Source organism: Apteryx mantelli, chromosome 5, assembly GCF_036417845.1.
Source record: "Apteryx mantelli isolate bAptMan1 chromosome 5, bAptMan1.hap1, whole genome shotgun sequence".
Taxonomy (NCBI): Eukaryota; Metazoa; Chordata; class Aves; order Apterygiformes; family Apterygidae; genus Apteryx; species Apteryx mantelli.
The window spans coordinates 76,321,478-76,342,465 of record NC_089982.1 but is presented as its reverse complement, the minus strand read 5'-3'; positions in this window follow the sequence as shown (position 1 = coordinate 76,342,465).

The window sequence follows — 20,988 nt, the reverse complement described above, 5'->3', positions numbered from 1 at the left end:
GGTGCAGCTGGAAATGATACATCCTGTGAAAGTACAGATAAACTAGCAGAAGCCAGTGGGAACCAAGGTTAAGGGCTAGACAGCTTTGCTAAATAAGTAGCAAGGTACAAGGCATGATCGCTGCGTGCGTGATCGGTGCCATGATTGGCTACCTGTGACATAATCTGTATAAACCACCAATCAAGGGTCAAGGCGCCGCGTGCCTGTACCTATAAGATGGGCAAATTGCTAAATAAAGTTGGAATTGAATCTGCATTCTGTGAGTGTGTATGATTCTTTCCCGTCACTCCCGTGGACCGCGACAATCCAGGTCATTGATGAAGAAGTTGAACAAGACTGGACCCAGTACTGACCCCTGGGGGACACTGCTAGCTACAGGCCTCCAACTAGACCACCACTGATCACAACCCTCTGAGCTCTGCCTTTCAGCCAGTTCTCAATCCACCTCACTGTCTGCTCATCTAACTCACACTTCCTGAGCTTGCCTATGAGGATGTTATGGGAGACAGTGTCAAAAGCCTTGCTGAAGTCAAGCTCAACTTCCTGCTCATCGGGATGCACTGCTCTTGAGCTTGAAGGAAGCAATCCTTGAATATTAACCAGCTTTCTCTTGAACCCCTCTTCTTTCTAGGGCCTGAACCCACAGGATTCCTCCAACCAGGTCCCTGAAGAGGCCAAAGTTTGCTCTCCTGAACTCCAGGGTTGTGATCATACTTTTGCCCTGCTTCCTCCTCCCAGGATCCTGAACTCCTCCATCTCATGGTCACTGAAGCCAAGGCTGCCCCCAACCTTCACATCTCCAACCAGCCCTTCTTTGTATGTTAGTACAAGGTCCAGCAGCACACCTCTACTCTTTGGCTCTTCCACCACTTGTGTCAAAAAGTTATCAATGCTCTGCAGGAACCTCCTGGACTGTTTGTGCCTAGCTGTGTTGTGTTTCCAGCAGATATCAGGATGGTTGAAGTCCCCCATGAGAACCAGGGCAAATGTCTCACCCAGCTTTGAAAATTTTAGAGTCCTGTAAATGCATTTGTGGGCTCTGGATTATCTCTTTACTTCTCAAATAAAATAAGAATGTTCTTCAATATACTGTGAAAAGGTAGGAAGAGGAACACTGCAGAGAACCATAGGAGTGTACGACAGTACCATTAAATGTTTAAAAGGGTGGCACAAAACACAGGCATCACATCTTTTGATGCTAATGAAAGAAACTTTTGAAAGCAAAGGAAAGCAGATTGAGATCACTAAGAGTCAGGGCTGTTCAGGTGCACTTTTGACTTTACAGTCTAATGAAATCCTACAAAGACTGTTAATCACCAACAGAACATTGTAAAAGCATCTGCTTGGTTTGAAATTGCCCTGTCTGACCTGCTTCCTACCACCCTACGTTTTCTACACAGGATCCAGTCTAGAAACAGAAAAAATATATATTTCTAGGAATGTCCTCTTCCTCCTCAAAAGGGCAAAATGCAGATCAGCTAAAGAGCATTTATACCAGAACAAAGTGAGACTGACCAAGAAGGAGTCAAAGTATGTGCTGATGTATGGAAGTGAACTGGGAAATCAAAGTATGCCTGAGGGGGCCTCCCTCTATTAGCAGAGCCTAGTGCTGTGCATGTACCACGTCACCTGAAGCTGAGAAGATGGGAGAGTCACCCACCAGCATCACAGCTGCTTCCAGGCTTGATAACAAGGCACTCAAATCCCATCTATCTTGTAATGAAGCAAGGGAGTTCTTACACTGACTTTACAAGTGAACCAGATCAGACACCTGAAAGACAAAAATATTACCAATTGCCCTTGAAGCCTCTGTCCATGAAATCCAAGTAATTGAGGCAGGGAAAAAAAGAAAACGGGTTGCTCTCCAACCATTTCTGGTCCATGCCAACCTCTCCTCTCTGATTACTGAAGCAGCAGCAGTAGCACTGCGGCAACTGGCAGCAGTAAGGACCCTGACTCAGCAGAATAGCCTTCCTGTATCAGGCATGTATATGCATGTACTTAAAGATAGGTCCCATCCCTAACTGTTTTTAATTTATATTTACAACGGGCAAAAACTGAGATAAAACAAGCACAAAGATAGGAGGCTGTGGTAGTACTGGTGTAACAAACAGCAGTGACAGGGTTCCCCTTTTCTTGCTATATACATATAACTATGTAATACAAAAAACATTTAACACTTTTTAAAAGTTATATTTCAGCTCATGTTCCCTTTCCATCACCTTCTTTGCACTCATGGTCCAAACTGGTGAAATTATGCAGTTTCACAAGAGCTGGGTGGCCTCACAATATTGGGCTTCAAATCAGGTGTCAAAATGCCTGCTGCACTGTTATTGTGGGCAGATCCAGAATTTTATGGGTAGCTGTTTGAGCTAATGCAGTTTTAATTGTGTTAAGGCAGAATACTGGACCCTTTTCACTGTTATATATAGGCATACCTCGGAGATATTGCGGGTTTGGTTCTAGACCACCGCAATAAAGCAAATATCGCAATAAAAGCGAGTCACATGAATTTTTTGGTTTCCCAGTCCATATAAAAGTTATGTCTACACTATACTGTAGTCTATTAAGTGTGCAATAGCATTATGTCTAAACAAGCACTGTACATACCTTAATTAAAAAATACTTTATTGCTAAAAAACGCTAACCATCATCTGAGCCTTCAGCGAGTCATCATCTTTTTGCTGATGGAGGGTCTTGCCTTGATGTTGATGACTGCTGACTGAGCAGGGTGGTGGATCCTGAGGGTTGGGGTGGCTGTGGCAATTTCTTAAAATAAGACAGCAGTGAAGTTTGCCACATCGATTGACTCTTCCTTTCACAAAGGATTTCTCTGCAGTGTGCGATGCTGTTTGACAGCATTTTACCCGCAACAGAACTTCTTTCAAAATTGGAGTCAGTGCTCTCAGACCCTGCCGCTGCTTTATCAACTAAGTTCATGTAATATTCTAAATCCTTGGTTGTCATTTCAACAACGTTCACAGCATCTTCACCAGGAGTAGATTCCATCTCAACAAACCATTTTCTTTGCTCATCCGTAAGAAGCAACTCCTCATCCGTTAAAGGTTTATCATGAGATTGCAGCAATTCAATCACATCTTCAGGCTCCACTTCTCATTCTAGTTCTCTTGCTGTCAGCCTGTCCTTTGAAGCTTTGAAGTCGACGTGCAACTCTTCCTTTCACTCGAACACTTAGAGGCCATTGTAGGGTTATTAATTGGCCTAATTTCGATATTGTTGTGTCTCAGGGAATAGGGAGGCCAGCCTGAGGAGAGGGAGAGAGACGGGGGAACGGCCGGTCGGTGGAGCAGTCAGAACACACACAACATTTATTGATTAAGTTCACCGTCTTACATGGACGTGGTTTGTGGTGCCCCAAAACAATTACAATAGTAACATCAAAGATCACTGATCACAGATCACCATAACAGATATAATAATAATAATGGAAAAGTTTGAAATATTGCGAGATTTACCAAAATGTGACACAGAGACAGGAAGTGAGCACATGCTGTTGGAAAAATGGCACCGATAGACTTGCTCGACGCAGGGTTGCCACAGACCATCAATTTGTAAAAAACGCAGTATCTGCAAAGCACAATAAAGCAAAGTGCAATAAAATGAGGTATGCCTGTATCGCACAGCTTTACTGTTTCCCCCACAGTGTTCAAGCTACTCCCTCTTAGCCAAATTTCCTGTCTGCACAGATCACAGGTTTAAGTGTTATCCTAGCACCCCTGTAGGCCATGCACAGCCTGTGAATAGTCTGCAGAGCAATATTCTCTACTTGTTTTCATTGATTCACACTTGCTTTTATATTTTAGAGCTGAACCACTCAGAGCAGTATTTCAGGATGTACAAGTGTGATAAAATAACTACACATGTAAAACAAATCAGAACAGTCAAAATTGAAAATGCAAAAACATCTTCTCTTCAGCCCTCCGCATCCCCCCACCCTTCTTTTCTCTAAATGTTTCGTGACAGTAACAAACATTCTCTCATTTTGAAAAATATCAAATCCATCATGGAATTTGAGCCTGTGGTGTTGGCTTTCAGCACTTTTTCTATTTTAAGCTTTCATAGACACACCTTTGCTTTGTCTTGCCAAGCAGAAGAGAGATATTTATGAAGTACCTACAGGAGATTCTGCTCACCCCAAAAGTAACACAGGAAGTCTGGTAGGCCAGCTCTTACACAGACAGTTAAAGTCAGTAGCTAAGACAGTGTCTTCGTCTTCCTCTTCCCACAGCATTTATCATAGTGGGTTGCAGAATGGCCTTTAAGGGATTGTATCACGTATGGGCTACCGAGGCTGGCAGTTGGTGGGCAGCGACTACTGAATGTCTGCTACCAAGCGCAACCTTCCCATTTTGTTGCATTCAGACAAACAGAAAAATGTAACCGTTACCTCCTATGTTTACACAGCCAATTTTGTGAGGGAAAGTAAGGGTCTTTTTGTTCTGTTTGTAGACAGCACAGTACACTAGGGACTGAGTCAATTTTTATTTCTTAGTAACCTTTCAAAGAGGGCCTCAAATCACATACTTATTTTCCAGTGTGCTCTAAAGAAGGAGGAAAGTGAGTAATGGAACATTTTTACATTTCATTTGAAGTTTCAATCTTGCAGTCTGCAAAAAAGCTGGTAGTTTGACATTGCAAACTGCAATGAGCAAATATTTCCCTGTAATGAGAACTGATTTTCTTTAGTTTCATTAAAGTGTCTCAGATGTCCTGCAAATACTTCTCTTGCACCAGACAGAGAGGATGTTGCTTTTCCCATTTTTCTGAAGCACATGGCACCTGCCTGCTGCATCACCTGGACATCTCTCTCCCACTCAATTCCCTAAGCTTCTGATAACTCTGCTGCTTAACAGCACCAGGAGCCAATAAGCCTTTGGTTTAGCTATAATAGTCTAAGGCTATAATGGAGGTCAGACTCAAAGGAGATTTTTTTTTTTTAAATGAGACCAATCAATCTAGCCAGAGGTGAACAATACAAATAAACAATAAAATCAGACTTTCAATCACACAAGCTTTTCTTCAGGCCTGAAGTAGCAGTCTTCTGGCTAAATACAAGCTAAGAACTACTGCTCTGAGTTCCTGTTTACAGCATATAATAGAGTTTCTTAAGGAATGAAACGATTCAGTTAAAATGAACTTCCGGGGTGCTGAGGGAACTTGATCCGAAGTAATGAACAGATCAAACCAGAGGAGCAAGTAAACCTTTTGGCCTTACAGGCTGTGAAACATGAGAGAATCCTAGAAGAATAAGCTAATTTTTTTGTTACCATATAAACAAATTCAAGACTACTCCACAAAAAAGAGACATCTAATTTACAAAATTCCCCCCCCCCCCAAAAAAAAAAGACAAAAAGCAGATTTTTCCTTCTCCATGTTGTCATAGGAGAGATTGATAGCACCATCATAGCAAGCCTCAGGACTGGTAGTTTAGACGTAGAAAAAAACAAATATATTTCTAGGTCTGATTCAAGAGCTAAGAAAGAAGATAGTCTTGTATACTCACATTAGCCTTACTTTTTGTAGGAAAAAAAAAGATGGTTTTACACCTCATTTTGTGGTTAGAATGCATCTTCTAAAGTTTTATATTCTTACTTATCCAAACTCATGTGCAACACTGGTGCACATGCACAAACAGCAGAAAGTATATTTAAGAAGAAAAAAAACAATTTACATATTCATACGAGTACTATTCTCAGCCAGTAAAGACAGCACCTACTGAATTTTGGTGGCAGCATTAAGAGCCATGGCTTATGTATGGATTGGCTGTGCAAGGATATTACTATATATAAGCAAGGGTGTGAATCTATAAAGCCCCTGTTTTTTTGCATCAGTGCTAAATACGGATAAGCTTAAGATGCATTAAGAATGACTCCAAACAAGATAGCTCATTTTGCTTTGAAAATGAGGTAAGTGCAGACTAAATGCAAGATTGCCAAGCCATTTAATAGGGATAGGTTGAACTGAAAAACCAGTGTACTACAAATTCAGTGTCCTTTTTAAGTTTTATCTGGACCCAATGTCTAAGAGTACAAAGATGAGAAAATGGAAGAGAGATAGGGGCTTGGAGTTGAGCCTTTCTTTGGCCTTATGGAGACTTATTCAAACTTTTCACTCCCCCTACCACAATCCCAGAAAGGGAATGCTGTTCACATGCATCATCAGAGGCTCAAGAGACTGGTGTTCAAAATCCTTGTCCTGATGCAGGATTCTCGGGAACAAAATAGTTACAGCTAGACCCACAAAAGGACATGCTTCCCAAGATGCTAAGTAGCTCACAGACAAATGGGGAGCTAGAGATTGCAATAAGAACACCCATATTTGGACTTATCTATATTTTCAGACTAGGCAGTTGCCTGTCATTCTGTCACGAACTATGTCTACCTGCACCTCAGTCCATGGCTGCACAGCTCAGCACTTCCCTTGGCCTACGTCAGGATACTCCACCAACAGTTCCTCCACGTGTTTCATCCCAAACACATGATTTAGTAGATGTTGTGTCAACAGACTTAAACGATCTGACTACAGAAGATGACAGCTGTCTTCCCTCAAAAGACATGAGCCCAAGTGTAGTTTGGTGGATAAACTCCTTCTTTACCTGATAAATATTCAAGGCCATGTCTCTCTTACTGAAGACATCCTAAACACTATAGTGAGAGGTTCTCTCAGTCCTTCCCTTGAAGGTTTTTTGTTTTGTTTTGTTTTTAAACTTTGAGTAACAAAATAGTGGAGCCAAACAACCACTCCTCACAATCAGAACATATAGTCTGGGAAAGAAGTAGGAAAGGAAAGGAAAGGAAAGGAAAGGAAAGGAAAGGAAAGGAAAGGAAAGGAAAGGAAAGGAAAGGAAAGGAAAGGAAAGGAAAGGAAAGGAAAGGAAAAAGACTCAAGCATAGGAATTCCTATCTGACTGTAACAAAACATTCAGCAATAACATTAAGAACAAATTGCTCTTGTTCAGTCCTCAATGGGTGTTTCGAAAGCTGCACTAATCTAAATCCCAAAGTGTTGAACTCCCATCCAGAGGGGGATTTAAGATGTGATGTAGTCCAAGTTGTACCCAGTACAAAATGCTAAGGATAGGCAACTTTGGCTGTATTTTGGCAACAGTGGATATACTGTGTTACAGTTCCTATTATTACTGCTACATCAAGGCCTCTTTTTGTGCAACAGAAAGCACAATGTGGTATAAATTCACTCTGCTGACAATAATTTGCCCACAATATTTGACAGGAAACTTGCCACTACAAACCTAGCATGTCAGATCTGGTGTCATATGTCCTCCTACTGTCAGCATGAAGCCAGCTCTGGGCTCTGGCTAATTTGATGGTCATTTTGTATTCTGAGGTCTGGGCACATAGTTACTAGAATGACTCAGGGACATCTCTAGTCCAGTCTCCTGCTCAAAGCAGGATCAGCTACGAAATCAGACCGGGTTGCTCAGTGCTTTGGCCCACTGGGGCTTGAAAACCTCCATGGAAGGAAATTGCATAGCTTTTCTGAGCAGCCTGTTCCAGGCTGGCCTCACAGTGAAAAAGTTTCTTTATACTTATGTCCACTGTTTCTCATCCTCCTGCCATGCAGTGCTCTAAAGTACCTGGCTCCATCTTCTCAATAACCTCTTCATTGGAAGCCTGCTATTATTTTCCCCCAAAACCTTCTCTTGTGCAGGCTGAACAAACCCAGCTCCCTCAGCCTCAAAGATCAAAGATGCTAAACACGACAGGTCCCAGGACAGACCTCTGTTGGGGTCTAAAGTCAAGGTAAGTGACATCACTGCCCTCCTCTCATCCACAAACCTAGTCTTTTTATTATAGAAGGCCATCAGGTTGGTCAGGCATGATTTAATCTTGGTGAACACATTCTGACTGTTCCCAATCACTTTCTCCTTGTCTCAGTAACATTCGTAGCAAAAGACCCAGCAGTGCAGAGATCTGGCAGTGCTGATCACAGAGCTGTAATAACCCACTCTCTGCTCAGGGTCGTAGCCATTCTCAATTCCACCCCAAGATTTTCTAGCATTTCAAAGAAATCTGATCCCTACCTCAAAGCTGTGGAGCCTACTATGCTGTCTTGGGGCATCTGGATCCTTTAGTTTCCCTGTGCCTCAGTTCTCCATCCAGCAGCACTTCAGAACAGCCCATAAAGATGGACCTATGTATTCAAGGCTCTGAGGCTGTTTGCAGCAGTAGTAGCAATATAAACAAGGCAGAATCTTACTTCTCCCCCTCTTCCCTAACTGTAAATGAAGACAATAGTAAATATTTAAGTCTGCTTAATTTTTAGATCCATCCATTTCACATTCTGTTCTGGTCCCTATGCACAGTTATTAATTTCTTAAATAACTAATTCTGCTTACCTTTGAAACCATGTTTATTTGATAGTTATTTTTATCTTCACTATAAGCCCTTGTTCAGTCACACACACACAAAAAAAACCTGATCAGTACAAACCAAAGCAGGTAAGCTACCTTCTTGAGACTTTTGCTCTTCGCTTGTCTTAAATTATTAGAAATTATGCTTCTAAATGTCTGGACTTTATAACTTAGGTGTTCTTTTTTTCATGGATCAATCTTCAATTCCACCATATTGTAACTATAAATTTAGATGAACAACAAATAAAGGGGTATGAGAACATTAAAACATTTCTTTGTAGAGGAAAGAAAGCAGAGCATATCTTCGTAAAAGTACTTTCTGTCTCTCTGTTCTGGATAATGTTTGAGAATTCTTAATGTATCATATTACTCAGGAAATTAAAAAAAAATATATATATTCAAAGCTTAAAAGTGTAAATTGGAAAATGAGAACCTCAAAGGTTTGAGAAATCCACCAAAGCACAGGGTGGCATCTGAAGCACACAACTGGCAGAGGGGGAGAATGGAGAAGGCCATGGAAATACACCAGTGATTCCAAGTCCATGTTTTTACAGAAGCTGCAGTGTATAGCCATGAGGGTGTTCCAGAGCAGGGTGACTTAAATGCCACCTTAGACTTCAAGCATAGAAGTGTGTGTGTCTGTGTGCATGTGCGCACACACACAGACAGAAAGACACAAAGACCTTTAAATAATGGGGTTATGGAAGAGAAACAGAGACAAAAAAAAAGATTAAATAAGCTGCCTGATTCAGAGTCTGTTGTAATATGAAAAGGGCATATGTTGGTAAGCAAACAAAGAAGCTATTACAATTGTCCAGACAGGGCACGCACTGAGATTTTAAAGTATGGCCGTCATTGGACAGAACTAGGTTTGTGCTATTTAACAGAAGATAAACTCACCTTTTTTCTCCCTTCATTAAATATATATTTGTTTATTTATAGATATATATAAAAGGTGTCTACAATCTTGGCCTTCAGCTGCAGAAAAGGCAAGGAGAGAGAAAAAGCCACCAAAACCTTCAGAAGCCTGTCCAGCTACTGACCTGGTGAGAGCAGACCCTTTTTAATAGTTACAATTGCAACCATGCTTCTGTTGCAGCTAATTGTCAGATTAGATCACTTTTCTGTATCTACTCAAATGACATTAAAATAAGGGGATTTTAAAAAGCTCAGCATCAAATATGTTGCGTAGAAGTTATGCTTTTGCTGGTACTAACCCCCTCTGCCATTGTGAATTTTAACTTGTCACCTGCTTCCTTGTTAAAGTTCAAAAAAGAAAAACAAAAGCAGCATCCGGCCTAATGAACACTAGCTGCCAGATTATCCAATACAATAGAATCAACACACATGCTGGGGTCAAGACAGCAGTTGGGCAGAAAGTCTAGATTACATATTTTCTTAGCCAAAATAATTTCAGGCTTTAGAACAATTTTTAATATTTTGAAAGCTGAAAGGGTATCAGAGCCAAGAATAACTTCTATGACTTTTTTTTTTTTTTTTTTAACTGCAGCGGAAAAATGGTAAAATTATCATTGCTTCCTTGCCTGAGAAGGTCCAAGGGACTATTTACAGTGACAACTGCACTGCCATTTTTAGTGCTTGGACAGTGAACTCTGTACCCTCTTCTGTGAGAGATACACGACAGACCTGAAGTGCCACATCCTCTGTCTCAGAGCAGTCAGAAGAGCTGAGCTTGTCCTGAAAGGCTGAGGAAACAATGCATCCCCGACCAGAGGCAGCAGCAGAAGAAAGGGAGGAACCAAAGAACGTGACTTAAGGGAATGCACTATAAAGGCTAAATTTTAAGAAGAGGTTTACTGCTCCAGACTCTTAAAACAGTCAGTGAAGAGAGACTAGTCCCTTAAAGGGTTCAGAGCACTGAAATTACTCTTGTTCTCTGAACCACCATCCAGAGTGTGCTCTCCCACCACTGACTCTAGTAAGCAGACAAATCTTCAGGCTAATATTTGGATTTGCTGATACCGCTTACTGGCTGCTGTCTCCTATAGCACAAGGTTAGTACATGATCTATAAAAAATGGTGTGTGAGTGTCTCTGCTCTTCCTTTCCCTACCCATCTTTTCGGTCCTCATTCCCAGTCGTGCACTATTACAATTTACCTTGTGCCAGATCTGGCAACTGCTGGATCCCCCTGTGAACTGATTCAGCTCAGAAGCCCAGCAGAAAAACCTGGAACATGCTCTGCTGGGTTAGAGAGCTGACTGGGCGCATGAGAAGTTGTGACATGTTCTGGGGCCACTGGAGAGAAGGCGGTAGCACCACATAGCTTGAAGCAGGGGAGGCAGGAACAAATGTTGGCAGTCAGATCAGATCAGCTAGTGGTAAAATTGTTGCCACAGTGTCATTTCCATAGTGCACAATGCAACCAGATTTTGGGAATTTCTTTCTAGATGAGAAAAAACTTAGCTTTACATGTTTATTTTACTGCAAGCCATGAACCCTCCCTCAAAACAAACACTGAGGGGCTTAGAGCATATCTTCTTCTGTGTGTCAAAGCAGAATTTTAGAGCTATTAAAAGCAAGCAAGAGAAGTGCTCAGTTATATAATCCCAGTTATAGGATAGAAATAAATTACCACCTTGCAGTATAAGACTGTCAGACTTCTTTTAAAGAAACAAAACTGCAATTGCAGTTGTGCAAAAAACAAGGTAGTCTAAACTATAAAGCACACTTTGTTTACATTTTCTCCTGTTGAACTATGATAAAGCCTGTCAGACTGTACTGACAGATCAAAATGAAGATAGATAGATACAAACCTTTCCCAAAGATCTCTCCAGCCTTTCATTAAAAGTATAGCCTAGTAATAGTTTAATACATTCATAAGAAAAGGAAACAGCTTAAAAATGGAGCACCTACAGCCCCACCCACACCCTTTAGAGTTTTCCAGGCATCATGGGCTACCACTACTGGCTACAAGCACAATAAAACCAGGTTCTCAGAAAGTCCTACCACTCCTGAGATGCATAAAAGGTAGGAGCAGCATTGGTTGAGTCAAGATGAAGACAAAAATTTAAGAGCAGCTTCCTATAGCACTCCTATTTCTGTTCATTACCAAAGCCAGGAAAACACAAGTGTACGTACAGTCATGACACACACCACATCCCAATATCAAGATAGTGCTTCTTCCTGCTCTTCCAGGCATATGAATAAGAGTTTAAAGTTAATAAAACCAGGACCAAAGGGGAAGGAGTAAAGAGGTGTGGGATACTTATTTGGGAGGGGATGTGGATGGTAGAGGGGAAATTAGGAAAGGGGAGAAGAGAATATAATGGGAAGCACAACCCATGATCAGGTGTTTCTAAGAATCCCTGTGCCTGATCAGCCCAGCCGGGAGCAGGATAATTAGCTCACCGTTCTCATGTCCAACTTCAGCAGTCAGGAGAGGCCTAGTGCATTATTTTCTGGAGGGTACCACCACAACTTCACATCACCTTTTCCTCTCCTGTAACAGTTGCCACTCATACAATTGCCATTCTGGCTGCCATCGCTGACGCCTGAGTCCAGAGCACTGCTGCTAGAGGCTGGCAGCAGAACTTGCCTGTTTTCAAACAGCTGTTTCCTTCGTTTAGAAGGACCTCCAGTGCGCACGGCTTATACACAACTCCATTATCAGTCTGCAGGATACTGCTCCCATTATTCAGATAATACAGTCTTCTGATTCTTTCACTCCGAGTATAATATCATTATTGCATAAGTGACCACTTCTTTATTGCTACAGGTTGGGAACTACTCCCTTCGCTTCCTGACAAGTCACTAGACTTGCATGCAAAGTGATTTCAAATCTCCCTTTTAAAAGAAGGCTGGCAGTCAAATCCCAAGACTGTAGCACTGGTGAACACCCACCTACTCCTACTTCCTATCCTTTGAGCTGTATACAGTACTTACAGAATGATCATATTTTGCACCTCTCAAGCTCTGCATTGATTTGGTTAAAAAAGAGGCAGAGAGGCTGGTGAAATGTTTTACTTTATTGCTTTTAATACTAATTTTGCGGCTTTGAACCCAAGCTCATTTGCTCAAAGTCTCACACCAAGTCTGTGGCTAAGCAATGATTCAGGACAGGTTCCCCCCAGACAGGCATGCTCTGCTCTACAGAGAATTTCATGCAGAGCCAAAAGGAATTGATCCCTGGCAGTAATGACAGAAGTGCTGACTACGTGGAAACCAACAATGCTCTCTGACTTCCCAAGTTTTAGATAGGAAATCTCTTAATCTTCACACTCTATACTTTACACTATCATACAGCTTTATTTCTTCCATTTTTAAAGTAGAGCTTTCAGAAGAATTTTTACAATTTCAAAGCCAGAAAAGACCACTTCAACCTAGACTGTCTGTATAAATGGACTACAGAAGTCCAAAGTACAATATTTTCTGTGGCAAAAGGGGTTCTTTTGAAGTAGGCATTTACTGAATCAGATTTATTCTTACTGCCATATGCAGGTACAATCATGGTGCCAGAAACTGCCTGAGGATAGAGAGCAGGGAGAACACAAAGCATCTTGTGGCTTTATTTTTCCCTCCTGGCATCATTATAAACATGAATCGCAGTTTCTTGAGCCTGAAGTTTCTGCCAAAATCTAAGGGGAATTTACAGTCTGAGACCTTACTGGAAAAAACAACCAGCAACATAAGAAAGAAGGGAATTACGGTTATGTCTTGCGTGTGTTAGCTGCTAACTTTATTTACACAATGAATTAAAGAGAAGGAACAATTAGATGTTGAACAGCATAAACGTTTCTTGAAAAAGAATTGGTATCTATAATAGGGATATACTACTTACTCCATTTTGCTGTACTACAAATGAGAACTAATTAAACCAATTATTAATAAAACTTAGGGTGCTTAAATCTCTGTTTCCTTATAGGAAACAGAACTGGGGAAAAAAAATAGTGTTTATACAAATAAAATAAGCACACACTACACAGTAGGAGTTTTACATGCAACACACCTTCCATAACTATTTAGAAGTGCACATAAAGTGTTGTGCTGATTTGCAGAGCTTTGTAGAAGAAATAGAACGCCAATTACCAAGATTATAATAAACCTAGGGGTCAAAATACTATTCTACGAGTAAGTGTTACTGCAACATTGCTGCAACATGCTGCAACATTATCAGTAGCTCTTGCTTTCTAGTGCACATCAGTGGTTGGCTGTGTATGTTTTTTAGGCTCCCTACAAGAAACAAAGGCAGAATTAATGCCAAATTAAACAGGACTTAGAAGATACATACTTTACTTTCTATATCCCTCTAAGGCTCAGACTTATTTCAGACCTATGAAGGGATGCTCCTTTGTATACTTAAAGCAAATGCTGAAACACTGCTGAATGCTGGTACGCACTTGCATCTTTCCTATCAAAGGAATAATAAATTAGAGAATACATCTAAGATGTGAGACACCATCTCTATACATCTCAGCCAAATTGGGGATGGGGAGGAAATAGTCAAGATCCATTGATCCAGACAGCTATTATAAAAAGTAGCACAACTTGTTATTCTGGTGATTTAGAAAATTCTGGTAAGTGGAAGGCATTCTGGGTTACAGCCTCTACTGGAATCACGGTGTCATGCAAATCTGAAATATAAAAAAGCAAAACAGTCTAAACAGTCAGTAGCCAATAGGCTCATCTCTATTATTTGAAATTTCTTCTACTGCTGCCTATAAGTGGTTCGTGAACTCCTTACTCCAAATTTCCATCAAGTCCTCAATTCCAAATACTTACTATTTGAGATATGTCTAGCAACTATTTAAAAAAATGACAGTTTTGTGAGAACATGTCACTTTTGACAATATTTGATGGAGAAACTGAAAGCGATTATAGATGAACTCCATTTCCGCTTTTATTGTGATTAGTACTGGTTGGAAATTTTCTGATGAAAGTGTTTTACTACCACTTGTTAAAGTTGAAATCAGAAATGAGTTCCACAGGACCAAAGTCTGTTTCTTCCAGGTAACTTGGCAATGAGTCACTAGCAAGCTCACACCCTGCAAGTTCCAGCAGCCAAGGCTGTGAAGTATCCAGCAAGGCAGAAGGACTAATCCGGAGCTCAGGAGTGCCTGGAAAGCCTTAATTAAGCAATCAAGACCAAAACCATTTGGGGTTTAAGGGAAAAAGAAAACTTGTAGTTTCTTCATTCCATTGAAGACTTCCAGACTACAAGTATTCAGATAGGCTTTTGAAGGCTTTAAAAGGCTTTTCAAGATCAGTTTCCAACAGAACAAGATTCTGATCAGCCACAACTGTATTCTGATAGCATACAAATGAAGCTGCTGTTAATTCAGAGTTTTCCCAATAGGAATGCTGAGACACCCTGTTGTCCTGAGTTTTCACAATTTAAAAGGCTGGAAATTCCAAGCTAAAATGTTGCATGGACACTCATGGATGAAGTGTTTGTTAAAAAAATGAACCTACCTATTGGTATCTTAGCACAGGGTAACACTAGTGAGTGGAATCAGACTTTTGAACAGGATGGCTGGTTGCTGTCCAGATGGCAACAGGAGTCTCTGTTGCAAGGGTCTTTGACTGGACTGAGCGAAGCTTCCTGAACCATTCATTTCTTATAACCCAGTTGGCCCATTGTCCTACGTGACACCCCCCCCCCCGCCCCAGCCCATCTATAAGCAATAGATCCAGCATAACTACATGCAAGAGAACTGCTCATTCTACATTACCATTTTTGCATCTGCAAGAAAAGCTCCTGCTGACCATTTACAAACATCTTATAATTTGGTTGATTTTGCAGCAGGAACCCCTACCGGAGTCTCTGGAAGGAAGGGACAGATTCTCCACCTGGGATGTTAATCAATACTTTCAAGCACAGGAATTGATCTAGGCACAGCCAGCAGGAGCTCCCTAGAAAGAGTTTTCAGATGATTTGGAAACTCCCACCTGGAGAGTCCTTGCACGAATTAATCAAATACTGTGTTGAGAAGGTGGCTATCTGTCAACTACCTAATTTTAAGTTGGTCTGTTGTCTCAAACTGCCCTGTTATCTCATATATGCTCATAAGGAGCCCCAGAGTTTTTGGGCCACCCAAGGAACTAAGTGCACTGGGGCTGCACACAAGCACTGCCTTGACACCCAGCTACTCCTCAGTTATAACCAAAAGACAAACCTGAGTTTTACACTTAAAACTCACTTAAATTCCATAGCTCCTGCCACAGAAAAATTCCATTTCCTCATGAATTCTGTTCCTTAAGCAAGAAGACAATAATGTACTGTTTCCATGCCATAAATGGGCCATACAGATCAAAAAGTTTTGCAAACTACTTCTGTTACCATCAAAAATGAATTCTGGTTCATGATCAAGGACTTATCTCTGCACTTCTGTAAACAACCCCAGAACTGTATTTCTTATCAAGAATCTCCACTTTCAGTGCACTGAAAGTACTCTAGGAAGGAACTGAAGCCAACTGATACTGGAGGCCAACTCAACACCTTTCAGATATATTCTGCACTTTGCCTGGGAACAAATATATCTCTGTCTTTGAATATTAGCCCTTACATAATATTCTTTTTCATACTTGCAACAAGCAAGAAGTGATGCAAGCTTAAAAAAAAACATTAACCACATGGAAATAATTGACCTAATTGTCTTTATCACACATGCTACACTAATCATGTATTTACTAAAGACTAAAACTATTTTTTTAACATGTAAATGCACCTGCTACATTGAGAACTAGATTAAAATGGACCAGCAGTTAAACTATTTCATGAGACAGGCTAGAGTAATAAATACTTTAGTTCCTGGGTATCAAAAGCAATTCTGACTGTGCCCCATGTACATGATTTGATGAATACCACAAAATTTCTTTTGAAAGGCTAGGACTGCTCTAGTTCTATTATCTGCTGTAATTTTTGCTTGTCATACTTGGAAGTAGCTTCACATTCGTTGCCTCATGCAAAAATACAGTGGAAATACAGAACAATAAGCTCTCAGTAGATGCTACGCTTGTCTCCATTGATATTGATGACACATGGTAGATATGGCCTTGTGCATGGGAATCACATCATTTAAACAGAACGGGTCAGAATGATTAGCAGAGTTGTCAGAAAACTAGCTGCAACATGGGTTTGGCACAGTGACTGGGATGCTCTCAAACATAGGCCACTTGTCTAGACAGACCTTTGACCAGACACAGTGATCAGTGGCCGAGGACACAGCCAGTGTTTATGTCAGTCCTCCAAAAGCTGTTTGTTCCCCACTCCCACTCGTTCCTGCCCACCTCTCCTCCCTATTCCCTACCTCAGAAGCCAGAGCTCTGATTCAACATGTAGATAAAATGAGTTTAACCTCAGCATCTGCCCAAGGAGATTCAAACTCATGTTTCCTGCCTTCCAGAAGGCTTCCATAAACATTTGGGTAGACATTATTCTGGTTACCCTCCATGCAGCTGAAAATATACTACTGTACAGATAACCAAGTGGGATCCCACACAATCTCAACTACAACCCAGTGAGTGGGGCAATACAGCAGGAGACCTGGCTTCTACTCTCTGCTCCAGCCACTGGAGGAAAAATAAAGCAATCACCAGTGGTGGGGAATTGAACCATTTTCCATTACTGGAAAGAAAGTTTTGGCCATCTTCAAGCCATGAATTACAAATGGGGAGAGAACCTGGAGGTACATTTAGATTAGACATCTCAGAGACAGGGTTCAGGCTGTTTTCCTAGCATTAGTATTTGCTACAGGCATGCTAAAATGGCTCCAACCTATTCTGTGCTACCTAACTTTGCCCACGTGCTGTATTGAGAGTAAAGGCATCAAGCCGGCATTGCCCAAATGCCAAGGGACTGCACAATCCCAAGGACATACTATGCAAAAAAACAGCAAACTGACAATCTTGTGTGCAAGCTGCTCCTCTCTCCAGCTCAGCCACTTTAAAGTCTTCTTAGCATTGTATAACACCCACCAACAACCAAAACCCATGAAGAGGTGGGACATCAGAGTAGCACTCTGTTTTATAGACCTAATTTTGACTGCAGCCCAGGGAAGACTGGATACAGCTGCCCCACTGTGGAGGCAATGTGGCCAGGGGACTGCTGTTGCATTACAGGCTGCACCCTTCGCAAGGCAGTACTGCTTTAAACCTTCCTGTAAATCCACTCCTCCTCATTTCAGATGGCATAAGTTGCTACTAGAGAAAGTGAGTAGGAAGCCATGCAATTATTTCTCACTGCTAGCACTTTAAAGTCAGAGCTGCAGGATGCAGTAAGGGAAGATCAGTCCTGCTGCTTGTGATCAAAGGATGTTTAATCTTTTCTCCAGGTGACTGCATGCTCTCTCTTCTCTCTCCCTCCCTTTGACTAGCCTCACTCCCAAACTCAAAAGAGAATCTGAGATAGAAATATTTATGTATTTACATGTCCATACTGAGCATGCTTATATGGCTCTCTTCCCCAAATATTTAAGTAAGCAAAAAAATCCTGTCTTTTAGGAATACTCACAGCAAGCAAAAAAATAATAATAATAATAAAAGCCAAATAGCAACATTAAGTCTACAGTGAATCCCATATCACATTAGCTGATTGATCACCCAGTTATCAACAGGAACTGGGATACTCAGAAACTCACAGATTATCATGCTTAAATCATAGCAGCTAAATAAACACTAGTTCAGATGGCTCTTCACTGCTCCTACATTATATACATTAATAAGCATGCTCAGATTGTGATGGGTTTCCAATGCAATGGAAGATGGGCTACATTGACATTCACTGCCTTTTCAGCTTGCATTTCCTATAGTATTCTGCAGTCTTCCTCAAGTTAGCAATAAATCACTAGTCTCATTAAAATGCAGGCCAATTTATTATTAGTTCTAACAGACATTTTATTCATGTGTAAATGACAGGATAATAGAAAAGTTGTTTGACAGCTTGCTGAGAAAATTATAGCTTTCATCATCTTATATGATAAATTTTTCCTAAAATAAAGCGAACACCCATGTAAAAAACAGGAATTAGTGTTTTAGACAGAGAAAAGAATGTGACAATTATTCTACTTAACTGAGTCAGTTTCTATGATCTCACAAGAGGCAAATATACTTTGGTTCAGAACAAACCAAATTCAGAAATCATTTGCCAAGCTAAATATTAGAAGGGTGCAAAATACTTTGAGAATTTAACAGGAAAAAAAAATTAGTGAACTCATTTTCTTAAAACACATTATTCTACATGACAACAAGCTATCTTATACTTTTTTGTTGTCTGCATGTTTCAGAAATCTCACAGATCTGATTTTTTTTGGCAGCTTGATTGCAAAAGCCTATCGAGGCTGTTAAGTGACATCTTGTATTTTTTACAGGACTCTGAGTCTTGAATCTGAGGAGGAATACTTTTTATTTTTTAAGTTATATAGGTGGTTTTAAATATTTTTAATAGAGAGGATAAGGAAATGCCAAGACTTCCCAGAGGATTTGAAAAATAAAGTGCTAATCAACATGAGAAGTACAAGCTTCTTTTTGTGGAAGGAACATTATTGGCAAGTTCTCTTTTCACATGTCAGTCTTGGCATGGAGAAGAGAAAACACAACTATTTTTACAGCTGCCAAAAACAAGTTTGGGACTGAATTGTTTTGTTCACAGAAAAAAAATGTTTAGTTTGAGCTTAAGTAAATCATTACATTTCAAAACAAATGCTCATTTTGCATTTAAATAGAGTTTCCCAAGCAGAAGCATTGCTCCAAATCAACATCAATTCAACCTGCTCAACTTTTCATTTTGCAAAGGTGAGGAAAAAAAAGCTAGAGTTTCCTAGATCTAGGTCAGAATCCTTAAAATACCCAAGGCTTTACCCAGTTTTAGGAGCTAAGCTGTTGCCAGAAAAATGACAGCCAGCTTTTTCTTTCCCCAGGCTTTATCTCCAAATGCTACTATATGGGAAAATGGGAAGTTCCTCAAACTTGTCAAAATTTAAAACTTCTTCAAGATTCATTAAGGGACTAATGTCCCAGTGACACCAAACACTGGATCTACAGAAGAATATTAAGCATACTATTTGACAATGATTGTATTTGGTTTTAGAGTATTTATTTTGGTTATCATTAATTAAGCAATAATTGTTGATTAAACAATACTATTTCATAAAACTTCAGCTCAAATCTAGGACCCCCAAACCCATCCTCAGTGGTTGCCTAGCCATCTCCCTTTTTGACTCTCTCAGTTCTCTTGATGTCTGAATTTCTGTATTGGACACTGCTCTGGACTCAGACCTACTCAGAATCTATGCAGGGGAGGACCTAGGGCACAAGAAAGGTCCCATTTGTTGGACTTCGCACAGAGATAATCAGACCCTTCAGAAAAAAACAGTCACCGTTGCTTTCTTTTTAAAACATGCAAATAGGAGGCCTCTTCTGCCATTAATGGTCTGGTAAAGAATCCATGACACATCACGTAGGAAAAATGGGTTTTAGACCTCCTCAGTCTAAATGAGATCAAGTTTCCATCATTATATTTTTGCCAGCTGGCATCTAGACAAGACTCAAAATTTGATCAAAACACAGAGGTTATCTGAAACAGTATCTCTGTGACATTTTGTAATTGTTGATGAATTTCAAAATTTCCAGTTCAGAATTTTGAAGAAGTTGAAGGTTCAGGTTCCCACAGAACAGAAATTCCCAGAGAGCTGTCTGAGAAATAATACAGAACTTTATTAGTGAGTAACTTTAAGTATACCTTCAACACTTTTCTACTTCAAGAAAGAATAATAAAAAGTGGCATTAATCAAGGGAGCAAATTTAAAGAGAATAAACTGATGAGGCAATTCTGGCAAAGAATATGGAATATGTCCCTCCTGACCCCCCCAACCACTGGAATTTCCTGTCTTACTTGGGAATGTGAACACATCATCTGTCATGTCTAGTTTTGTTTTTTATCCTGTTGGCTTTGCTAAACAAGAATCTTGCCTATTTCAAACAGTGGTTATTTCTTCAACCTGTTAATTATTTCTGGCTTGCAGATGGTCTATTATAGAGGCTAATTTCAGTATCTACTAATGTTTCAAATTCAGCGCTATAATGAGTCTTGTCTGGCAGACCAAGAGACTCATTGAAATACTGCATGCATTTGTTTGTTTATTTTAACTATTAAAAAACCCACCCACTTGTCTTCAAATCTGAAATGTCTCAGCCTAAACACACATTTTGAAAGATATCTCTGTGGTTGTTAAATCACATTCCAAGATGTGAGAGAGTATATTGATGTCTTTTTTCCCCCTGTTGTCCTAAAATTAACAAACTAATTAAAACCATCCCTGAAAATAAAGCTGTTGTAGCTACAGCTTCAACTACGGACAAATGGTCTTTCCAAAACAAACAGCCTGGACATACAAGATTGGAACTTTTCTCCTCCTACAGTAAACAGGAGCCTTCACCTTGAACTGACTTGAGAGCTCTCTGAACTGCAAGCTAGGTAACAGTATGACATTGCTATGTGCATTACAGTAACACTTTGGAATCCTGATATATTCTATACAGAAAAATACCTAAACAGTCTCCAACCTAATTAATTTTGGAGGCTAAACAAACAGGTCTAACTAAAGACAAAGGGGGAAGATAGTAGCTGAAGGCTGTGAC